At 33.6% G+C, this 24,062-nt stretch overlaps 1 protein-coding gene across 1 annotated transcript in view; it reads right to left on the bottom strand.

Moving 5' to 3' along the window:
- The window catches only part of THSD7A (thrombospondin type 1 domain containing 7A), a 488,656-nt gene that overhangs the window by 255,354 nt on the left and 209,240 nt on the right, over positions 1-24,062 (bottom strand). The window lies entirely within an intron of this gene.

Genomic DNA, 24,062 nt, shown 5'->3' with positions numbered 1-24,062 from the left:
GAAGGCGGATCTACAAGCTCAAATCAAGGGCATTAAAGTTTGGGGTTACTTCCCAAGATAAAGAATACTGAATAGCTGATATTCTAGCTGAAAGCTAAAGAAAAATTGAATATACACAGAAAGAATTATGTTTTATCACAACTATAGCCTTGTTATCAATGACAGAAATTGGGACTGTGCTAGCTTGTCTTGTTCTAGTATTTTTTTTTATTAATTACATTATTTTTTACTCACTACTTCCTATTATAATTTATATAGGCATGTTGGTGGTGAATAACATAATGCATATTAAGATAAATTTTGGATTATAGCCAAGTTAGAGGAGAAATAAATATCAAGAAGAGATGAAGTGCAGTGACTAGTGAGACTTTGGGGAGAAGGTGAATATATTTTCCTTTGTAAAAAAGAAAGTGAAATTTCAATAACACGTGGATGATGTTATTGATATTTGAAATATTGGATTGGAACCAATGTTTTATAAATATTGAATATCCAAAGGAGGGAACTGATTATGGCAAATTTCATAGACTGTCTAATTCCATTCTTTTTCTATCTCCTTGGAGCATGTTTTCTTATGAATCACAGGCTGGAAAGATGGAGACTATATATCTCTGGCTCCCTTGCAGCTTGAGTTCCATATGTGGCCTAAGCTTCATAAGGTGTATACAACTGTGTGCATATTGGAAGGGATGTAAACACAACTGTATGCAACCAGGGGACATGATCACCCTGACGTGAAGACAAGCAGCCACAGAGGTACATGGCTATTCTTCACCAGATAGAGTGCAGCTTCTGGTTCTAAAGATATTGAACAGTCAGTGGTGAGCAGAGGCATATGACCTCTGCTGGAGCTGTCTCCTAGTGGAGCTGGGCAATCATCCCAGTTGTATTTCTTCTGGCTATGTGGCACCCACACTTGTTTCCCTGCCTCCCCCAGGAATTCTGCACTCTGCCTATTCTCAGTAATAAACCCCTTTATGCTTTAAACTAGCTGTTGTGCATTCTATTGCTTGCAGCTAAGAAAGCTAACCAATATACTAGTTTTCTAATGAATTCACCTATGTCTATAATTACTGCTTTGGCCAAATTATACACTATATATTTTGATATATAGTGTACTCATTTTATATTATTTATAAGTGCTGGTCAGCTTTTTTGCTCAATCCCTTCTATAGCACAAGAGTACAACCTTTTCTTTTAATTGCCAGTTTCCAATGACAATGTGCAATTGTGGTCAATGTGATCTGTCTGAAATAAGTGGAGGAATATTGATTTAATCCAGATTTTCCTGGTCTCACACTGTGTATTTTATCTGACATTGTATGATTTTGCCCTCTGTGATTTCCTCTATTGTCTTGTTTTAATGAGGGAAACACATTCAGATTTAGATTATTTATGTCTTCTATTTTCTTCCATTATTTAACATTTAAAAAATATCTCACTGGTATTCATTTTGTTTTATTGTGTACAGAGTAAGATTCTAAAGTAATTTTTAAAAACAATTCTGTCACTAATCTTTTATATATTACTAATGTCATAGTAATACTTATTGAATAATTTTTCCTTTATTTACTGGTTTGTGGTATGTCCTTTGTTATATACTAAAGTGTTAAATAGATAATATTTTCTAATCCCTTAATTTTTATATACACCTCTATACCAGTGTAGGCAAATTTTCAATACTATTAATGTCTCTGTGATATTTGACTCATTTGCTACTCCTTTCTTCATAAAGTCGTTATGGTTCTCAATCTGTCTGCTTCCAGGAGGAAGACCCATGATCACAAAATGCACCTAAAATTTCACTCAGACTGTGGTGCTGACTTCATCTTTGACCTCTTCCTGTGTTGGACATACAACAAAATCAAGTTAAAACGACACAGGTTTGAACACCAATAACAGATTAAAGTACATATCGTGTAACAGCAATAAGGTCTGACAATTTTGATCCAAAACTATTTAGAGAGGCAGAAAGAATTTTTTTGCAGTGTATTGCTTTATCCAGTCCAAGAATAATTTAACATATAAAAGCATAGCTAAAATTGAAAATTTGCTTCCTAGCAGCACTGACTAAATTGCTAGTGTTCTCTTACTCACTTAAGTGCCAGGAAGTAGTTCACTTTTAAATTCTTTTAACTCTTTCTTCTTGGTTCCTTGTGCTCTCTTGTTCTCACTTTGCCCAGCCCTTCCTTAGCTCTCCCCAGTGTCTTCTTTTACCATAACCCAGTGACTTTTGAGAAGTCTAGCTCTTTTGTTGTTTTAATTGTTTTTCTTGAAAGGGCACATCCTGTAGCTTTTCCCCTTATTCTACTCAGAAAAAAGTGATAAATAGCAAAAAGAGCAGGGGAAATTACCAAATCGTAATTGTGAGGCTGTTAATCCTCACAAGTTTTTGATTTTATTGTGTACAGAATCATTTATTTAAATGTTTTTATTTTAAAAATGTAATTATCATCTTATTCTTCAAGGATAAACGGAAGAAAACTTGTGAATAAAGAGTATAAGCAATATTTAAAAACATACCACAGTGATGCTACATTTGTGCTTTACAAAATAACTGTAAGTTGTATACACAAATATATCTAAGCATAATAGTCTAGGAACTAAGACTTCCTCAAACCAAAAGTAACATTTTATTTGGTTGGTCCATAGTACTTTGGCCCCTCTTGAATTGTTTTACAGGACTATTATATAAGCTTATGTTCTCAACATTCATAAGAAACTGACAGGAAAAATACAATACATGCATAACATACATACACGCATACACATTTTACAGACAAATAATCTTTCATATTTTCTATTTGCTGCTCAGGTATATCAATCTAACTTTTGTTTTCAATAACTATAGCCCTCTTCCAAAAGTGCTCCTAAAACTTCATATATCTTCCTTCCTCTCATCTTACTAATTGCACGTATATTTGTATGTATGTATGTACGTATGTATGATTCATTCATTCATTCTTTCATTCATTTAGCTTTATTGTTGTAAACTACCTACAAATTCTTATTGGAAGTACAGAAATTTTAACTATATTACATGAATGCTAGCAGAGACCTAGAACAGATAAATATATTTCTAATATTTTATTGTTGGCAAATAACACTAATACTTCACACTCTTTAGCATTCTACTTACACAGATTATCAACAATCATCTATTCCTTTGTTGTTACGTTAGATTTACCTTTTATTAGATGTTAATGTCTAGTCTAATTAGGACATGGACTAGGATAAAGGAAAATTAGTCACAATGATTTGATTAAATGCTTAACTTACTGTTCTTTAAGCAATAGGCTATTTAAGAGATCTAGAGTTAATTGAAAATTGCTACTGTCAAGAATCTCTCTTAAATTAGCAATCAGAGAGGAAGAATATGTATTGTTGTATTTGAAAACCAATAGGTCTCATTGCCAGATATGGGTTCCAGTGGGAATTAATGGAGCACAAAGTCTAAACTATTAATGCTTTGCACTTTCTTAAACAGGATTCAATTTGTGTAGATTCTATAACAAAGTCAATGTTATAAAGTTCCTTATCTTTCATTATTTTTAATAATAGATTAATCTCAGTCTAAAACAGGGTAAATTTGAAGTTTCCTAATCATTTGCAAGCTTCTGAAGATAAAAGAGGACTCAAATACTATATTACTATTAAAAATAATTATTTCATTGACCTTAAATATATCACTCAGGGAGAAAAAATTTTTATTGATTGTCGTTATTATTGAAACTGTTTTGTTCATCCAAGTAAAAATATGACAGAAATGAAACACTTGATATAAACATTGATCAGTACAAAGGTGAGGTAGAAATTTCTTTTGTTAGCACTGTCATTATACATTCTGAAAACTCAAAAGACTCTAATAAACATTTGTGGAATTAAGAGAACTGGCAATGTGAATGGATATAAGTTAAATATAAAAATCAATAGCTTTACCCTAATAATAAGCACCTACACTTGAACATGTTAAAATTTTTCTTTTTATATCAGCAAGGAAAAATTACCCATAAAACATTTAGAAATAAATGCAGTAAGAAATATCCAGGATCTATGTAAAAGCTTTAATATATTATTTAATAACACAACACACATTACAAGAGCAGAAAAAATAGAAAACTGTAATACATTCTTGATGAGAATTCAGTTATATTAAATATAAATTATTCCAGTTAGAATCAAAACACAGTTCTCCTTAGAATTAAATATAAAGATTTGTGTTATACCAGCTAGAAAACTGTAACAAAGAAGACCATAAAGGGGAGCCCTTGTCATGCAAATATAGTATGTAGTCACTATAAAAAAAAATGGTATTGTATAGGAAAAGACAAATTGGTTAGTCATATAATATAGAGAATTCGGAATTAGATTCTGAAAAATCTGAGAAATTGATACTGTAAATAAATGGAGAAAATGTGATCTATTTAAAATGGTGCCAGAGTAGCCAGATACCCAAAAAAAGACAATAAAAAATGAAGCCCTGTCTTACATTTGCACAAAATAAAGTCCAGATAGATTAAAGATATAAATTTAAAATTAAAAAAACACAATATAAATCTTTCAAGAAAAAACTGGGAGGCTAAATATATAATTTATGCCGAGGAAGACCACCACAATCTCAACTGAAAATGCAGGCACCATGGTAGAAAAGAAAAAAATATCTGATGTTTAAAAAATGTTAAACTTGTGTTAGTAGATTAATGATAAATTTGATAAATTTTTAATGAATATTACAAATATTTAATTCCAAAAATGACAAGAACTATTAGAAATTGATAAAAAACATAAAATAAAATATTTACATATCTTTTGTTCATCATATATTCAGATGTTTAAAAGAAATATCCAAAGGACCATATATAAATGTGGTAAAATTCTCAGATTCACTCTCAGACAAATGGAAATTCAAGTAAAAATACAACATCACTTGACATGCCTGAGGCTGGTAACAATGAAAAGCTCTTGTTTAGAGGAATGAGAGGAAAAGGTACTCAAATGTTGGTAATGAAAATGTCAAGTCCAACTTACAAGGGATGTGAAGGACCTCTTCAAGGAGAACTACAAACCACTGCTCAAGGAAATAAAAGAGGACACAAACAAATGGAAAAATATTCCATGCTCATGGATAGGAAGAATCAATATTGTGAAAATGGCCATACTGCCCAAGGTAATTTATAGATTCAATGCCATCCCCATCAAGCTACCAACGACTTTCTTCACAGAATTGGAAAAAACTACTTTAAAGTTCATATGGAACCAAAAAAGAGCCCGCATTGCTAAGTCAATCCTAAGCCAAAGGAACAAAGCTGGAGGTGTCATGCTACCTGACTTCAAACTATACTACAAGGCTAAAGCAACCAAAACAGCATGGTACTGGTACCAAAACAGAGATATAGACCAATGGAACAGAACAGAGCCCTCAGAAATAATACCACACATCTACAACTATCTGATCTTTGACAAACCTCACAAAAACAAGAAATAGGGAAAGGATTCCCTATTTAATAAATGGTGCTGAGAAAACTGGCTAGCCATATGTAGAAAGCTGAAACTGGATCCCTTCCTTACACCTTATACAAAAGTTAATTCAAGATGGATCAAAGACTTAAATGTTAGAGCTAAAACCATAAAAACTCTAGAAGAAAACCTAGGCAATACCATTCAGGACATAGGCATGGGCGAGGACTTCATGTCTAAAACACCAAAAGCAATGGCAACAAAAGCCAAAATTGACAAATGGGATCTAATTAAACTAAAGAGCTTCTGCACAGAAAAAGAAACTATCATCAGAGGGAACAGGCAACCTACAGAATGGGAGAAAATTTTTGCAATCTACCCATCTGACAAAGGGCTAATATTCAGAATCTACAAAGAACTCACACAAATTTACGAGAAAAAAACAAACAACCCCATCAAAAGGTGGGCGAAGGATCTGAACAGACACTTTTCAAAAGAAGACATTTATGCAGCCAAAAGACACATGAAAAAATGCTTATCATCACTGGCCATCAGAGAAATGCAAACCAAAACCACAATGAGTTACCATCTCACACCAGTTAGAATGGCAATTATTAAAAAGTCAGGAAACAATAGCGCTGGAGAGGATGTGGAGAAATAGGAACACTTTTACACTGTTGGTGGGACTGTAAACTAGTTCAACCATTGTGGAAGACAGTGTGGCAATTCCTCAAGGGTCTAGAACTAGAAATACCATTTGACCCAGCCATCCCATTACTGGGTATATACCCAAAGGATTATAAATCATGCTGCTGTAAAGACACATGCACACATATGCTTATTGCAGCACTATTCACAATAGCAAAGACTTGGAACCAACCCAAATGTCCAACAATGATAGACTGGATTAAGAAAATGTGGCACATATACACCATGGAATACTATGCAGCCATAAAAAGGGATGAGTTCATGTCCTTTGTAGGGACATGGATGAAGCTGGAAACCATCATTCTCAGCAAACTATCGCAAGGACAAAAAACCAAACACCGCATGTTCTCACTCATAGGTGGGAATTGAACGATGAGAACACATGGACACAGGAAGGGGAACATCACACACTGGGGCCTGTCATGGGGTAGGGGGAGGGGGGAGGGATAGCATTAGGATATATACCTAATGTAAATGACAAGTTAATGGGTGCAGCACACCAACATGGCACATGTATACATATGTAACAAACCTGCACATTGTGCACATGTACCCTAGAACTTAAAGTATAATAATAAAAAAATGAAAATGTCAAGTGTTACCACCTTTTGTGAAAGTATCTAGAAATATCTTTTAAAAATAAATTTGATCCAGTAATTCCCACACCTAGGAATATGTCCTATAGAAATTAAAATGCCAATTCATAGGGACACTTATATGTGGCTATTTATTGTGGGCTTGTTCTTGGTAATCATAAAGCAGAAATAAAATTAATGTCCAACGATAAAGAATTTAAGAAGAATGGATTAGAGTTATTCTGTATAATTTGGAAGGGTTTCTACAGGGTTTTATTTAGTCAAAAATAAGATGCAGATGTATATTGTATACACATGTATATTGTATACACATATATTGTATATACAGGTAAGATGTATATTTTATACAATAGAAATCATTTTCTAAAAATGAGCAAGATAAGTTGTGTGTATGTGTAAAATCAGTATGTGTAGGTTGATATGAATACAGCTTATTAACATAACTTACACTCCATGGGGGAATGAGGATGTGCTTGATGTTTTAATATGATGTAAGAAGAAGAAGAAGAATAGGGCGGGACGCAGTGACTCATGCCTGTAATCCCAGCACTTTGGGAGGCTGAGGCGGGCGGATCACGAGGTCAGGAGACCAAGACACTGGCTAACACAGGTGAAACCCCGTCTCTACTAAAAATACAAAAAAATTAGCCGGCCGCCTGTAGTCCCAGCTATTCGGGAGGCTGAGGCAGGAGAACGGCGTGAACCTGGGAGGCGGAGCTTGCAGTGTGCAGAGATCGCGCCAACACTGCACACGAGCCTGGGTGACAGAGAGAGACTCTGTCTCGAAAAAAGAAAAAAAAAAAAGGAGAAGAATAAATTTAGTATTAATATACAATCCAATTTATGCACACATATGAATTTAGATATATAATGTAATGCATAATCATCTAAATGTTAATAGTGGTTCAGATTGGTAGGATTTTAGGTGGCTTTTATTTTTTCTTTATATTTTAATGAATTGTTCTCAATTGAAAGATAATAAAGATAGTAATATATAAAATTTAAATAATTTTTTAAAAAGTCTATTTCCATTGTGTACAAAGAGTACGCAATGTTTAAAAACATTTTTAAACATAATTATATTATGCAACATTTATATCTAACCTAGAGGACACAAAGATAAAGAATTATCAGCAAATAAGAAATATAAAGAAACTGGTTACATTTGTTACTAAAATACACTGGATTTTCAAAGCTTTCAGATATAAATGTTAATGTAATTTTGTATATCAATGACTACAAGAAATGCCCAGATGTGATTTAACTATGATCTTTGTCTTTATCTAAGCATGAACAACTAGGTTTTCAAGATAAATCTTGATATGATTTATGTATTTTATCTAAACTTTTACATTAAAATAGCCACATGAATAAACAGTAATTTCTTTTCTTACTGTACTTTTTTTTTTTTCCTTTAAGAGACTGCATCTTGCTCTGTTTCCCAGGCTGGACTCCTGTGGTGGAATCATAGTTGACTACAGCCTCCAAACCCCAGGCTCAAGAAATCCTCCTGCCAAAGCCTCTGGAGTAGCTAGGACTATAGGCATGTGCTCCTATGCCCAACTAATTTTTTTAATTTTATTGTTATTTTTTGTAGAGATAGAGGCCTCAATATCTTGTCCAGGCTGGTCTTCAACTCTTGGTGTCAAGCGATTCTACTGCCTCAGCCTCCCAAAGTGCTGGGATTATAAGCATAAACCACTGCAACCTGCCCAATTTACATACTTTAAAAATGATAGACATATGAAGAAAGGTAGAAAGAAATATAAACATCAAGTATTCCTGCTATCTAAACCAGTTTAAATATTTATAATTTTATCTTTATAATTGGTATTTAACTCTGCTGCCTCTCTAGAATAATATGTCAATTTTATAATTATTTTATTGTCCTTTCTTAAAAATTCCTGATACAACATGTCTCTATCAGGTGCTGTTCATCTTTAACATAGAGGAAGGCTCTAGTTTGGTCTGGAATTTCCTTAGCATCTAGTCTACTTCTCTCAGATAAAAAGAGTAAGTTGGCAATGATAAACCATGGGGTTGACAAACGTGATCAATAATGTGATGAACTTTCTCAATAAAACTAGTTAAGTAGTTAATAATTTTATTCTTACTTGACATCTTTCCTCCTCTACAAATGCCCTAAATTGTAATTTCCTTGAATGTTCAACAATTATTTTCTTTCATTGAAGTAAATTTGTCTCTTAATATTTTTAAAGCATTTTTTGTAAGTCTAAAGTATTTTCTTTAAATCTATCTTGCATTTAAAAACATTTCTAGAAAAATTTCACAAACACTTTAAAAAATGACTGATATAGCTGTGGCATTGCGGTTACTGTTGTAGATAAATTTATTTAATTACATGTAGAAGTACTATCATTCATTTTTCACTAATGAAATAATAAATACAAAGCCTGTGAGGGGATTTACAAATATAAAGACATAACTGAAATTCCAACTTTAAAAAAAAGACATTATCAACATGAACATTTCTAATAGAGAAGACCAATGCAGAACAATGGGTATGGTTTCACAGGCTGTATTTTCTAGATATTGAATGACAACACCCTTCTCATCCTTTGGTAACCACCAATGGCTGAGCAGCTCCTCACAGTCCTCTCAAAAGAGACAGAGGAGGAAAGGGCATGGGAGTCAGAAGGACAGTGTCAAGTAGTTCATGGTCAAGTTAACAAAATACTGCACATGAATGATATGAAAAAACACGTGCTTATTATCACAATCAAATTAATCTAGCACAACCGAAGCACTTCATTTGCCCCCAGCAGGGTAGAACTAGCCTGTTTTCATTCAGTCTGTACTTTTCCATCAGGCACTCTCAGTAAATGTCCCTGATAGACAATAAAAGCTCACTGTGGACTATTCAGCTCTATCCATAGCAACAATATAGGACAACTGCCCTCACTCCCAATTTATTCTCAGCTTCACTTGCTCCTCTGGCTCCCTGGGCTCTAGACTACCAGTCTCATAATGAAATGGGAGGTAAAATGAAACTTTGCATAGATATGTCACCAGTGCACTCTTACCAAGAAACCTCACAAATCACATTAGGCAATGTTTTCTTTTCAAATTGATCTATTTCCCAACACATTGCTTTGGTTGTTCAAATGCAGTTTCAGAAATCAAATTTGCAAGTCTAAAATTAAGATGACACAGCAGAGCACATGCATCATTCATGATGATTTCACAGTGTTTCCTAGTCTGATTTACAGTTGTCAAAATTAACCTTACATGACATAATCCATTATACATTTCACTCAGTACTGCATTTCCAAATCATGACACTGCATCCCAGTCATGACATATCATCAGTTTAAACTAGTTTCTATTGATTTTAATTTCTTTTAGTTACTTTCTACCTTTTGCTTTCTTTCTGGCAAGATATCTTATAAACTTTATATGACTTTATGATGACATCCCTTTAATAACTATTTCTCCAGAATTTCCAACACAATCCTCATTTTCATATTTTATTTTTAAATTGCAGATTTGGTTTACCTTACTTTTTTCCTCTGATTTATCTTTTTTATTATATAGAAAACCTCACATTATTCTGAACTAGGTCACAGAGTTTAGTCTTTATCACAGAGTTCCTGTAGACACAAATCCTTGGCACTTAAAGAAAGAAAAGCATAAACAAAGTATCTTCCTATCTACTGTTATTTTGAATGCAGTGTCTTACTACTTAGGATATAAATTATTAATAATTAAGGATAAAAATAATTATAAAATTCTGCATCCATAAGTTGTTTTGTAATGGAAACCAGTGATGCAGTAATTTTTCCTCCAAGGAAAGCTCTATGATTTATTTGAAGATCAAAATACTCAATGACCTTGGCTGTTGCAGATTTGTATCAGATTTGTTGAATATCACAAATCATACAAAACTAATTTTCAAATATGTTTGTCATAATGATGTGGCTTCCACACAAGGACAGTCTTATTTTGTGCTTAGTAGGATATATTAAAGATAACATCATATTAGTGATATTTGGATGCTTCCAGAATTTAAAGCAGTTTTTCTGGCTAGTGTGAGTAGGAAAAGATTTTGTAAGGTTAGTGGAAGGACATATTTATAGTAAAATGTATATATTTATAAAGTAAACATTTATCTTTTTAATATTGGTCTTGTCTTAACATTTTAAAGGTACATAGATCTAAAAATCGTGTTTAATTTTCCAAATTGTATATACATCACATATAGATTTTTCCTCATTATTCAGTATAACCCTGCCTTTTTTGAAAGAGATTTAAAGAACTTAAGAAAGTAAGAACTTTGTTTTCTCTTTTGTTTTCAATTATCTTTACCATCTAATTATTTTAAAGCCATTATTTATTATTATTAATAGAATTCATGTTTTCCTCAGCCATTATCAATTTACATGGCAATTTTACATTCATGATTTTTTTGTATCTTTACAATAATCCTGACACATAGGTAAAGCAGGGATTTTATACGTACTTTAAAATTAAGAAATAAGTTGTAAAGTTCTGACTTTAATCCAGGCCATCTGAATCTGATGCTGGTGTTATTGCATACCAGTTGTGTAAAACGATTCTTTTGGTGTCAAATATGACTTAGTTTCTAAGCTCCCGGCAGATAGGTACACTACCTCTCCAGACTACCTAAAAGATCTATCTTAAACAGGACCACCAGGGTTTCACTTGCCTTATTCTCTCTTGCTAACCTGGCTGAATATCTAAAATTGTCCCACTCAATATTAATTTCTAAAATAACACAGTGAAGGGCCATGTATTAATGTCATGAATAGATTATATAAATTATTTTTTTAAATAACCAGTAAGCATAGAGGAACAAAATAAAATCCAAGTTAAGTTTTAACTAAATAAAATCCCCAAAATGTTATAACATAGGTATCCCTTAGAAAAGCTTTAGAGATATCTTCGTAGTTGTGGGAGAAAACAAAGGCAGAGAGTTGAAGGCTTAAATATTTTCCCACAAGGGGAGATGTTTACACTCAAAGAAAAAGTAATTCAGGATTTTGTACCTGGTCAAAATTTATCTTTCAGTGCTTTATACTTACCTAAAATATTGCTAGATTCATGGACTATCTAAATTAGAAGGTAGCAATCATCCAGGTCAGTGCCATTAGGACTCAGGAAAGAAAAATTAAGCACCTGATAGATGATCACTATATATTTGCTGAATAAATATACAGAAACAGATGATGAAGTCTTTGTAGGGAGAGAACATGAGATTCCTCAGTCCATGAATCAGCTCACTCCTCTTCCCACTTAGGGCGGAATTAGGAAAAGCAAAGAAGTACCTAGGGACAAACTTTAAGAAGGCACTTGCATGACCCTGGGGGTGAGTGCCTTATTAAATTTTGTGTCTCAGTAGCATCTCTTGCGTCTTACCCTGTTCCCGCCCCCACAAATCCCTATTATTCCTTGATTAGAATCTTCCTTCCTTATTCATCATCTAAAAGAAAAAATTGCCATGCCACTCTCTCAGGGCAGACTTCCTGATTCATCATCTATTATAAAAGAAAAGAATGCTATGCCACATCCCATGGCTGACTTCCTCTTCTATTGCAGTTCAGGATTAGAGAAAGTAAGTAAATGTGGGGGTGGGGGTGAGTAGAGTGAAGTGATTATTTAAAAATATCCTTTCTCACTCATCTCTCCCTCTTCAGCAGGGTCAAACCTGGAACATGTAGAGTTTGGCTAGCACATACAAGGATAAAAAGTGAAAACATGTTTCTAGGTTGAGCAAGGAATAGAAGAAAACCTCAGTTGTTAGCATCATGAAAGTTTATAACAAACAGCCTGGGATCAGCTTTAGTGTTCTGGCCACTTGAAATCATCTCAGTTTCCCTGACTTTCGTCTGTTGAGGACGTGGGACTCCAAATAAAATGACCAATTATTTGATACATATTATTTGAGAAAGATGAAATAACATAGATACAAAATAGGGCAGGCAACTTCTTTTCCTTCTGTTTCTAGTATTTGCCAGCACTATCCAAATCATCCTAGCATTTTGCCATTTATTTATCAGAACTCCAAAGGTTGGAGGCTGGTTATAGGCAGACATCAGAAGACACAATCAAACTCTTAAACGAAAACTGCCAATACTGAATTTCCTGTTGAGTTGATCCTGTATTGTCTATGTGGCCTCAGTGTCTCCATTGCTTCTACTTTGATCCAGGGCTTCCTCACCCCGTTCTTGGATTATAACCATGACCTTACTTGTGGCTGTCTAAACTCTAGAATTTGACCCCTCCAATCCATTCTGCATATCATTCCTGTTTATGAACATAATTTTGCCTCACTTTACTGAAGAAAAGGCCAAATTTTTCTGCCTTACCATCAAGGTCATTGGGCTTCCTTTCAAAAGTTATTTACTGCTCTTTTGCCACCTGCTCCTTTAATTCAAGTCATACCAGCATCTTGACTGCCCCTTACAGATAACCTGCTCATTCTACTTCTCAGATTTTTTTAAAATGAGGTTTGACTTGGAATGCTCAGTCTTTCCACCACACCCTACTTAGGTAAGTTCTATCCATTTTTGGGGAGGAGCTGGTCAAATTCTACTGCCTTATCAAATTACCTTAATAAATATAGGTACAGTCTTTCTCTCAAAAACTTTAGTCATTTTTATGTAAGATTTATCCTTTCATCAATGATTTATTTTTTACCAAGTATGAACTCTACATTATGCAACCCATAAAAGATATAAAATCTCTGGGACAACCCAGAATTACAGTAATTTAAAGTAATTTTTAAAATTTATTTTTCTCTTGTCTTTCCTAAACAGAATTAAAGACATCAAAGTTAGGCATAAGGCTTTATATAGAGTTGGAACTATGTAGTGACTACGATGTTCTCCTTCACCTATTTTGTATTTAATTTCATTATATGGGATACTTGATAGATTAGAATGCCAGAGAAGTGTATTTTTAATAAAAGCATTTGAACACCGTTTTACAATTCAAAATGTATCAGTATATCATATATTGTATAAAATTCAAATGTATTCCAATTTTATACCATTGAAAATAATTTCTGACAAATTCACATTTATTATTCCAGAGTTAGGATGTACATCTCTGTTTCAGTATCTGTCTCCATTCTTACCCATCTGTTAATGGGAATATATGTATATTCATATTTATGTAGGTTAGTGATCTGTTATATGTAGTCTTTTGAAATCTTAAAATGATTTTGTTGTTGTTATTGTTGCATAATCTCAACCTTAGTCATAATTAATTTTTATTTTTCAAAAACTTGCTTCATTTATTCCAGTATGTTACATTGTAAATGCTTGTGTCAATATTCCAAGATGTTTACTGTACAATGGCTTCTTGTATTAAGCACAGCAGTATTTTGTCCACTTACAATTCAATTGCTATACTGGTAAATACTACTCAAACAAATTTTCCATGATCACATCTTTTATCTAATATCAGTGACCACATATTTGTACTAAGTAGAGAAGAAAGTATCCCTCAATGAAACTTTTGGGAAAAAGCTAGATAATCCATTTATAGTACAATGATATGAGATTTTTAAAAAAAATAAAGAACATATAGCAAGGTGAAAGTGTGAGTTGAGGCCTAAAAAGAAGAAAATAAGATAAAACACATGGAATTACTAATATAATGTGTTAGCAGACTCTAAAAGACTGAGAATATTCTTAATTAGGTTATACAAAACAATGCATTAGTGATTTATTAAATTCCCTCTTTTATGGGAATTTGTATTTTCTTTTGAAAGTATTTCCTCCTATTTAAAACTATTCTTGTTTGAGTCAGAGGGAAACTCAATACTACCCACATCAAGCCAGTAGAATTCCAGCAAATAAATGAAAACAATGGGCAAGAACACAGTTGCTGCCAAGGAAATGCAAGGTCACTGCCCCGATCAGCAGCCAGGCTCCCATAGGAAACTTGCTCTCACACTGTCTCAAGCAAGAGAGCTAAATAGAACAACTAAATGGGAGATATTACTAAAACTCCCAGGAAAAGTGATGAAAGTGATATAAACCTTATTTCAAGTTCATATGGAGGATGATTAGGCAGTGATATATATTATCTGATTTAAGGTTAGTCCCTTCCCCAAATCCATCAAAGGTTTAAAATACTACCTAGGACCCTCTTTTTATTTAATTTTCCTCACTTAAAACAAAAATAACCAACAGTGCATTGTCTACCTCAATTTTCCTAAGAGGGTAGGTCTTATGTTAGGTGTTCTTACAACACAAAATAATAAAAATAATAGTAATTACGCAATAATAATAAAAGGAGCAGAAAGAAATCTCTGCAGGTGATGAATATGTTTATGACCTTGATCATTTCATCAAGGTCATATTCCCAAACTCCTTGAGTTGTATACCTTTAATATGTACAACCTTTCATATATCAAGCATGCCCCAATAATGTGATTTTAAAAATAATCCTGAAAAGTAAAAGGAGAGGTGAAGACATCCTGTCCATGATGATATAATCATACGCTGGGATATAAGAAGTGACCCTGGTGGTCACTTTAATATTTTTGAATTTGTTAGACGTTTACAGGTAGACATTGACAATTTTAGCCCTTAATTTGCCATCACTGATACCAACTAATTGATAGTGATGAGCTTTGTGGCTTGAAGATATAAAAACAGGAGTGACTGACATAAGTAAGGACACTTACAAATGGACAAAAGATGACACGAAATTTAAAAATTCTCAGAGACTATTGGAATACATTTATGATATTAATAATGGTATATTTTCTCATTTATACAGAAAATATAGCAACAGCAATTATTTGGTGTTAACCAGGAACAATAGTATTGAAATAATATTCTCAATGTTGTATCCTAAATGGAATCAGTATAAATGTATATTATCTTAATTGAATAAAACATATCTTTTGAGGGTATTCTTTTACATGTTCTGGTTATTTTTTTCATGACCTTAGAAGGTTCCATTTTCTCATTGGCTTCAGTTGAATTCCTGTTAGTCACTAAAAGACTCAGGTTTTAAAACTGAAAGATTCTCTTAAATTTTAATACTGTAACAAACATTTACTGGGAGCTGATTATGTTCTAGGCATTGTCTTAGCCTAATTTAGGTGATTAAGGTTAACGTTGCATCTTTCTTAGATGGGTTGATAGGTGCAGCAAACCACCATGGCACATGTATACCTGTGTAACAAACCTGCACACTCTGCACATGTATCCCAGAACTTAAAGTAAAATAAAAAAATTAAATAAAAATCATATTTACTCAAAAAAAGAAAGTTTGTCTAGTCATTCACCTATTGTTATTACATAGATTATAAATGCATACATATAAATATATATGTGTTGGTGTAAGCCTTACATAATATACATACATATAAATATTGACATACAAAATGTATACGTATAAATATATATGTGTTGGTATATAGCCTTACATAATATAACACAAATTTCCTGAGAAAACCTTCAATATTTAACAATTTTTCATGAAATCTTGGACCTGACATAATATAAATGCAAAGTACCTTTTTAAGGAATGAAATTAAGTTGAGGAAAAGAGCAGAAGTAAATAGAAACAAATTTGGATAATAACAGGTGAACAGATCAGAATGGGAGATGTACATAAACTGAAGCATAAGTTTGAAGATAAAGATGTCATAGTTAATGATGGATGTTCAATGGGAATTTAACAAAATAGAAGTCAAGTTATTTTTGAATTTTAATTTTGGCCAGACCAGCTGTCTTGGGTCTCAATGCTGGTTTAGTGAAGAATATGTTCTGACTGTCTAGTTGCTCTATCATTTTGAAATAAATATAAATACCTTCGGTAGGAGTAAGAAAATGTATGTGTTCTCCTTTAACTGATTGGAAAAAGAGAGTTTATTTTGTATATAAAAAATAAAATACTGTATATAAAATAAGCTAAAATCACTATCATTAATAATGTACCTCCTCATGAATAATTTGCCTTACAATCCTAGCTAAAGATAACATAAAGCCATAGTGATTAGCAAAATATTATTTCCTTATTTATTTATGTTAAAGTTTTAATTATTGTGATTTTAAAATGTATGCAATATACTTTTATAATAGCAAGTGTATATAACTTATAAATAAATAAACATATATTGGGGTGTGTTAAAAACCCTGTTACTAATAAATGTGGAAATGTTTAGACCTGCAGGATATAAAGTCTAAACATTTAAACTTGACCTCCAAGATCTTTATAGGTTTCCAAGACCTTTATAGGTTTTTTCCATTTCTCTTCTAGGCTAGCTCCTCTTCCCTTTGTAATCTAACCTCCAGAGGTGAAACAACCTATTTTTCCACAAGGAACTATTACTGCTGCAATTCTCAGTGCCTTTGCTCTTTTTGTTCCCATATTTTTTGGCCATCTCCATCCTAGACCTGGTGCATGCCTTCTAATCCTTAACTCTAGCAGCATTTTCTCTAGGAGGCCATTCTTGATCCTGCCAACCTCCTTCCAGGAAGAACTCATTATCTCTGTTGTTATCTGCATGCACTTTCTCTCTCTCTATAGAAAAAACATAGCACCTCTAATATTTTATTGTTTCTTTTGTGACATTATTTCTATAATAAAATATAGATCTTTGAGATTATGATCTTTGTTTTGTCTTTTTGTCTGCATATTCTAGTGCCCAGAATGTCTTGATGCCTTTAGTTTTGCTGAATGAAAAGGTAAATAAGTAAATAAATGCATAGTAAATTCATTAGTTGATGAGTAAACTAACAATGACATAGAAGCAGTTCTCTGGTTCCGACACTGTACTCTAACATAGTTGTTAGTTATCAATCAGGGCCAGCAGAAAACAGAATGTAAACTCACATGGGTTAATTCAGAAAAGTTCGTAAAAGGATTATTAACAAAATTATAGGCATCGAGGAGTGGTACAGCATCTCGAGGCTATTAACTATAGGAAGATTATTACCCTACGGCGATAAAGGAATCAAGGGAAAGGATTTTACTAGAATCTGAGGTAGACCTAGAACTGGGGAGAGGACTGCTGGACAGAAGCAGGAGCCTTTGCTAGAGAAATTCAGCCAGGAACAGACAGGAATAGTCTCTCTTCCCACCATCTGATATACTGCTGCTTTCTCCCATTGGTAGAATCCAACGAGAAAGAAGGCTCAGAAGCCTATGAATACACTGCTCAGAGGTCAGCATCCGGACACACGAGCTGGATGGGGAAGGGGTGATAGTGGACCTCTAAGGTCAAACATAATATACTGCCTGGTCAGCTAGACATTTTGAGAAAACTAAAATGTCCTTTTTAGCCATCTACCATCTACCAAAGAATATGGGCATACTGACTCTGTTTAGTCGGGTGTGGCAACAGGCAGTCGAGGCAAGCTTTCGAGACGTGATGATGAGTATCTGGCGGGCAACTCGACACTTTGGATATAACAGAAAGTTTTAAGATCTAAAAGCCTGCTATTTAGAAGTAGTAATTTTATAAATGGATTCTGAACAACCTAAAAGGAGTGTTACTTTAAATAGTGGGCAATTTTCTCCTTTCTCTTTGGTAAGGTTAGGATTAGATTTGCAATTTTACTGATTCACAAAGTCGTAGCGTGGGGATGGGCCCTCAGGAACCATATAGCTCATCAACTGAGTGATAACCTTGCAGTTACTCCCAAGACTGCGGAGAGCTGCCTTAGTCTATAGGCACTGCATAGAAATTCACCCTGATGTTTCAGTATGAACTGATCTGTAGGCCATGTTGAAAATTAATTAACTCTCTGACAAGAAAGATATATAGGATTTTATGTCTGCATATAACACCTATGGTGTTTGTTCAGGATTCATTAGAATCACAAAAGTTGAAAGGCTTTTAGAGATTTATTTTTAGGCTCTCTGCATCTCTCCCTCATCACTGCCTATCCCAGAACACGTATGGTTTACAGATGAGAAAGCTGGGTCCCAGAAAGTGTAAATGACTTGTTCAATACTCTGTAGCCATGAATGCATAGGTTTACTATTCTTATTTATTATTTATTTATCCTAATTATCCATTACTGAAATTCCATTCCTGTTGATTCAGCCAGCTTCACAACTGTTATAAAGCAAATGCTTTATATTCAAGTTTGATATCACCATTCTGGAAAGCAATCCTAAAACAGAAAGTTGGAGTAATTAACAACTAGTATTCTAAGGTAAAATAAGAACCAGGCAAAAAGAGATGAGTTGTGTTGAGAAAAAATACAATTTTCTGCTCAGCGGTTTTAAATTTGAAGATGAGAGGGGATGCCAGAAAGTCTGGGCCTGGAAAACAGAAATCAGAAATCCACTTTAAGAAGTATTATTCATTACTATCTGAAATGCTAAGGCTGAATTTATATAAAGACTTAAAATAAAAAATGAATTTGGTAACAGAAATGAGATAAAAATACTCCAAGATGTTAATATTTCTAGAGGTTATTATATTATTCACCCCTTCATGTTTTACCCAGTTATGTTTATCCCATGTATTTGTGCCTGAAGTATCTGCTTTATGGAGTTATCTAGAAGCTGGATAGTTCTACTTTTCTTGGCTTAGCCAACAGAAATCTGTTTTAAATCCTAAATCTGTCTTATTCCCTCAGGAATTCACTGGGCTGAATTTCCCACACTTTTTGAAATGCTTCTCCTGGAATTATAATTACCATTAAATTGCCCTTGTCAGACAATTCAACAAAACAAGATAGGTTCAAATGGAAGATATTTTCAAAAGTAGGCACTACATCCATTAAATGTTTCTAGTATTACTTAGAGCAGATTTCATCCTTGTTCCTTGCTTTTCAGTACGCAGATTTGGTTCTTCATTTGAGGAGAAGGTGAGCTGGGTCAGGTAGAGCATTCCAGAGGTGAGGATGCAATGGCAATCACAGGCTATGCTTGTTGCAGTCTGGAGGTGGCTGCCTCCTCTCCCTGCTCCTCCTACATTCCACCTTTGACAGCTTACCTCAGCCAAAATATCAGAAAAATAACATTTCTGCTTAATTTCTCCAACAGCTACACTTCTGTGATTCTGGGGTGGGGAATTGGCTCTTAAAGGACCTTCCCCAGATTTCCTGTGTCTTGACCTTCCCCCCACCAGATTGGGATAATCCAATAAAAAGAGCCTTGGATAAACCTTCATGGATTGTGCCACTGGGTGCTTTAGAGGAGTCTCCTTCATGCTTCAGGTTCTAGCTTCCTCCGTCTCTGAGGCACAGATTTATCATATAGATACTTTGTTTTTTCAGTTTTCCATTTTCCTTTTTTTTTTTTAAACTGTAGATTATTTCCCTGATTGGGGTTACTGGGTGATTTCAAGGCAGGGGAGTGGAGTAAAATTGCCTTTACTTCCTCATGTTTAATTCCAAATCACATACCTTATGTGGTAATAACTGCATGATTTTGTCTATGTCAAACGAAAAAAATCATAACAAATTTAAATATGTTAATAGGTTTTATCTGCAATTCTGGAATTTGGCAACACTTCATTCCACAAGTTGGAATAAATATTCCCATGAGCTGAGCAGACGAGGTTGATTTTATAGATAGTAAAGGGCTGAGGAAAGCAAAACAGAAAACAAAACATGAATTGGTCATTTCAAAGTTACTTTTCTGTAAAGGTTACAGCAGAAACAAAAACAAAAACAAACAAACAAAAAGTCCTTATCGTGTCTGCTAGGATTGGCCTGTTTGGGGATTTGGCTATTACCTCTCTCTCTCCTGATTTCTCAGAAGGCAGATAAAGAATTTATTTTCAGTTTGGTGACTGGAACTTTTGCATAAGCAACACCATTTTGGTTTGGTCTGTTGGGCCTGGTGCAGGAGGAGGAGGCTCAATCCTGACCAATGGCCTCCTATAAATCTTATTTAACACTCATAAGAGTTAGTACAGCAGGCTGAGACTTCTATCCTTAGAAAGTCCTGCTTGGAGGGTTTGCCCTTGGCTGGGATCTGGGAACTTAGTTGGTAAACAGTTCCTTACATTGATATAAAATTTTCTGTAAATGATAAGAGTGGCTGTGCCTAATCTGTTTGTATAAATATAATTTATTATATTACTTGTTATCATTATTACCATAGAGTATAATGCACTTAATTATCTTGTGAAGTTAGCCTTTCCTCTGTCTTTATTTTTCAGTATTTTCCTCTCTAATACATCTATTTTTCCCTTGTAAATTTCACAGTAACAATGTACAGTTGGTATATTTACTAAATATTCTAGACAAGCACAACTGCATCCTTTTCTATTTTTCCAAGTCTAGTGTTAAGTGCAGAGCTTTTATAGTTAAGCATATTTACAGATTTGTTTTAAGTTTTCCTTTTGCAAATGAGATATTTTAATCTTTTTCCCCATTATAATACTTAATTTTTTAAGCATCTAGGGAACATATTGATTTTTGGATATTATATTTGTGTACATCAACCTTATTGATTTTTTTGTTTATAATATATTTCCAACTGATTAGCTGGAGTATTCCAGAATTATCATAACATCTGAGGGAAAAGGTCTTATTTTTACCACTTGCTTTCTAATTTTCATTTCCTTCTCTTTTCAGGTACCTTGACTGGTACTTAGAATGAAAAGGTCTTATCATTACAGATAATGTGCTGTCCTGTCTTATTTTTTACTTAAAGAGAATGCTTCTAATGTTTCACAATTGAGCACCGTCCCAGCTTTCATTCTGATGTACCTTCACCTCTCTCTCTCCATAAAAGTTGATCTATATTAGTTCTCCCATTAGGTCATTATTTCAACTTCTTCTTGCAGAATATTAGTCTTGTACAATTTCGATGTGTGAATCAAGGTCTTCTTTTAATTTCAGGAAAGTTTTATCCTTGTATTTTGTAGTGTTTTCTGTTTTGATTTTTCTGGTTCTATCTTCAGGAACATCAGCGTTTCATATAGTAATGTCCTTTGTTTGCATATCCATTATCTCTTTTAAAAATTAGTTTATTTGATGTTCTCAAACTGTTCTCTATGTCATTGACTCTTTTTACCACCAAATATTTTTCCATTTTTTATTGCTTCTATTGTGAATTGCATTTCTGTTCTTAATTTATAATTCTGAATTGCATTTCTGTTCTTATTTTATAATTCTCCTCCATTTCTTTTTTGAGCTCTAACAGATCACTTTTAAACTCATTCTGTTTTTAAATTCTTTCTGTTTTGGATTCAGAAAACCATATTTCCTTTAACATCTTTGTTTCTTGGAGAAACACTTGGTACACTTTCATACCATCTCTTGGTCCTGCTAAGATTTCACCCAGCCTGGCTGGAAGTCACTGGTTTACAGGGAAGCTTCCTGTGTCCTAGTGTGTGTGTAGTGATTTAGAATTCTCTTCCACTAGTTGTCAAAACTTTAATCCCTCAGTCTGTCAAACTGATAGTCTTTTGTTGGCAATAATGGCATAGTGGGCTTCCTGCCTATTATTGCTATTCTGATTTTAAGCAGAACTCAAGTATGCTTCAGCAGCCCTTTTCATTGACACAGACTATGTCATACTAAGGAAGTGTCATTGGCTTGTCCCCTCAGAAGGCTCAGGCTACTGTTAGAGATTCTGAGTATTCATGAAAGCTGTAACACATAATGCCCTTCTAAGTGTCCTCCCTAAGTTATGTCTAATTTTACCACATTAGCCAAATTTCTGTATCAATTGTGGTTTGGGACTGTAACCGTTTCCTTCTGTCAGAATAGAGTTTCATTTGTGTTTTTCATTCTTATTGATTTTGATCTATCGGAAAGTGGAAAGCAGGGCAGATCTATCATTGTTAACTTAAACATTTGAGCAGTAATTCTAAAATTATTTTTGTCTATGATCTGCTTCCCCAGATTCTCGGTTTTATTTAGTTAAACTTACGCGGTTACTATAATATAATTTTTAGCCAGATTAAATTACTTTTATTCTCCTACATGCTAAAATTGTTTCTGGATTTAATAGAAGCTAAAACATTTTAAATTTGATCACTAAGTTCTTGATTTGTGGCCCTGTGCTTTGGTGATGTCATTGATTCACTCTTCACTTTATTGGCTTCACTGATATCATGGTATAATATCTGAGCAAAACATAGGTCAGAATACCTGATTTTTGTCTCTTCTTCTCTAGGACTTTCTTGATCACACATGATAATTCATATATAATAGAAATATTCACAGCCAATATATTTAACGTAAAGTTTAACCTATACTGTAATAAGTCAGAAAATATATGCAACTATCAATTTATTGGAAGTTATATATGGTATTTCTAATGGGATACAAGTTCCTGACAAACTCTGCAGTTTTCAATATGTTTGTTTAATTCAAACAACTGGATGAGAATATTAGGCTCTATGCAATGGTAGCTACTAACCTAATTACACTTTTAATTGAGTAGTCAACATTAAATTAAATGTCTACAGCATGCTAACTCAGTGATAGCAGGAAACAACTCAACTTGCCTTTGAGACTCATTCAATTATTTGATGTCAGCCAAGTAACTAATATAACTGTAATATACTTCAGGAAAAGAGATAAGAAAATCAGAATAAGGATAGTCAGAAAAGAACAAAATAGGAACTGAGTTGAAAATATACATGATACAGAATCAGAGGTACCCACACACACACACGCGCACGCGCACACACACACACACACATACATATATTTAAGGAGTTGTAGGAAATCTGGAGAATGAAGGCAGAACAAACAGCCTTCATTCAAGGCCACAGGACCAGAACTAGAATGTAAAAAGGGCAAATTACTGTACAGCTGAAATAAAATGCAATTGTATCAATACAAAGAGGGGAGAGAGTAGCAAAAATTCCAAAAAACAGTAACCAGAACTCTATGATGAGAGAAAGTTATTGTCTTAGACAGACCAATCAATTTTTGTTTATCTAATTAAACTATATTCTTTTCCAAAAACACTTTAAACCAGATTTCAAAATCTATGCATAGCAAAATCAGTAGACAAGAATAGATTGAAAAAAAATTGGGTGAGAAAAAAATAAAGATAAATAAAGCTAAAGATATGTTAATAAACAACATGCATGCCACACAGTCCTATTTAGGTTCTTAACAGAAGAAGTTAACATGCAAATGTGGTCTGTTACAAGATTTCCAGAGGCCATAAGAAAAACAATCCAGCTGTTCACCAGAAGCACAGAGGTCGAAACTTCAGGGAAATTTGTCTTATATGTTTTTTAATCAAGAGAACAGACTGTGTGATAGAGTTGATGACACTTTCAATTCCATTTCTACAGTAAATCTGATGTACAATTCTTACTGATGTTACTATAATTTTTCAGTTCAATCCAAATCATAACTGCAT

This window comes from Pongo pygmaeus, chromosome 6 (assembly GCF_028885625.2).
Source record: "Pongo pygmaeus isolate AG05252 chromosome 6, NHGRI_mPonPyg2-v2.0_pri, whole genome shotgun sequence".
In the NCBI taxonomy this organism is placed as follows: Eukaryota; Metazoa; Chordata; class Mammalia; order Primates; family Hominidae; genus Pongo; species Pongo pygmaeus.
Note: the sequence above shows the minus strand (reverse complement) of the source record. Positions and strands in the feature narration are given on the sequence as shown.